Raw genomic sequence first — 2,342 nt, 5'->3', positions numbered from 1 at the left:
AAAAGGGAAGTAAGAAAAGCAGTTTTTGCTTTTATTTGATGGATATAACTGGATATGAACAAAACACTGGTTAGGAAGTAATTGGCCCATGTGAACTGTTCGCATGGGCATTTCTTTCTTCACTGCTTAAAGGTAACAAGCATGGTTTTCCTTCTGCATGAATCTCATTCATCATAGCCCATTCAGCTCTATCACTTTTACTTCACTCCTTGGCTGCTTTCCCTACAAATATAGGGACAGACAAATTACTACTGAAAACAACAAAAAAATATATACCAATAGTCAACTGTGTGTTCTTGTTCCTGGCAAGAAGCTGCAAGAAATTTGCCTGCAGTAGCAGAGAGGATCAAAATATGCTCTTTAAACCGCAATTTCTCCCTTCACTTTCTTAGTTTTTCCTAGATAAATTGTTAGCTCAGGAAGGACTCATGCATATCATGGTGCATCCCTCTGCCCCCCACTAGGCCACACTATGACCACAGAAATGCTTGATAGGCCTCAACCTTGACAACACCTGGGCTGAGCTCCTCTGAGTTTATCAGAAACACTGTCTGTTTCCAGGACTTTAATGTTTTCAATGAGTTCCTTGCTTTTTTAATGAACATCCTTGGAAACTTCTTTTTTTGCCTGAATAACAATCCAAGTGGAATAATATTTTTTGTTCGCACACTTTCCAAGTGTGAGAACGAGAAGTGCAGCCAAGATGAAAGGTTATTATGACTAAAGCCCAATCTCTTGAGACCCTATAAACAAAGGTTCAAGAGAGACTCGTTGAGCTCTCCTGGGGTGCAGCGGGCTGTGACCAGCAATCTCCCTCTGAGCTGGGACACCTGTCGGAGTTAGCGACTTTCACATTCGCTATTTCTTGAGGGATCACCAGCCGATGGATCCTGGGCTGACATCTCACTCTGTGAGACTCAATCCTTCGCCCGTTGAGAAGAATGCAAAACATTCAAAGTGAGTATTTGATGGAACACAAGGGAAATTTTTCACAGGTACTGTCAGACACTGAAACAGTTAATGATTTAAGCATTCTAGGATTGACAGGGGATTTTTGCAGACTGGGATTAGGCAGCTGGACCCACTCCCCCCACCTCCCCTGAACCCCGCCAGTGCTGCTGAAGGTGTCAAGTCCTGAAAAGGTGGGAAGGGCCGTGTTTACCATGCCCTTCCCATGAACTCTGCACATTTGGCCTGGGCTGTCAGAGACTTTGGAGGTTCATGGCATGGCCTATCAAAGCCAATCCTGAAAGGTGGGAAAAACCCTCTCACCCTCATGCCCCTTACAGGAACTGTGCATGCCCAGGAGACGTTTGAGGCTTGTTGGCCCGTGACACTATCCATGGATATAATAACCCATAACTTCTTTAAGCGTGGGGGCTTCCCTTCCCCACCCACAATGGATCAAGACCACCACTTCAACTAACAGACATGGAAGCTGCAACTACCAAGCTTCATCACTGGACCTGTGGTAAGTGATTTACATTTTTCCACTCTCATCTTTTCTTTCCCTTACTCTCCCTTACCCTTATCCTGTCTTTCCCTTTCTCTCTCCTATGCATTTTCCCTAAAGGTTATCTTTATACCATATTGCTAGAGATGATAGATATAGATGATAACACCCAAAATGGCAACATACCTGTTTACCTTTGAAACAAAATTGTTCTAAAATAAACCCTACATATATATCTTTTCAAACACTGATTACTCAGTGTCGTTTCACTCTAATCCACCCCAAGGAATTTATTAATAAGAACCTGGGTTAATCGCCCCTTTCTGGGACGGGTCACAACAGGTGCATTGCACAGACTCTTTATGTCTGAGTGCATATGCTATATCAAATGGGCTAGGGATACTGCTTTCCTAAATTGTAAAGTAATTTAGGTTTATAAGTAAGTTACTGTCATAGTACAGTAAATCACAAAAGAATCTTTGTTAAATGTAGTTAAGTGCTGTTGGAAATTCTAATAGCATTTGAAATCTATGAAGTCATACAAACAGTTTAGCCAGAAGGAAAAGGCAATCTGTATAGGGGATGGTCCTTGTTTCAGGGTAGCTACATTCTGTAGGTTTTAAAGATAGTTAGGAAAAATAAATAAATTAAAAGTAATATACCTAAAAATGCATTTTCATATGTGAACAAAACTCTTTTAATATCAGTAGTATCTCCTGTTATTTGGCTGATTGCTTCTCTGGTATTTTTTTTTGTTGTGGCTACTTGCTTTTGTGCTCCAGCACTCAGAAAAAACCTTTTCCTCCTTTAACAGTCCAGAAATTGAAGCTTAATGGGAAAGAATATTCTGTTTTCACCTCTCCAATTAGAATGTCAATCCACATTCTCA

This window comes from Manacus vitellinus, unplaced genomic scaffold, assembly GCF_001715985.3.
Source record: "Manacus vitellinus isolate BGI_N305 unplaced genomic scaffold, ASM171598v3 scaffold_13_pilon, whole genome shotgun sequence".
In the NCBI taxonomy this organism is placed as follows: domain Eukaryota; kingdom Metazoa; phylum Chordata; class Aves; order Passeriformes; family Pipridae; genus Manacus; species Manacus vitellinus.
The sequence above is the reverse complement of the archived record's forward strand: the minus strand, read 5'-3'. Positions refer to the sequence as shown.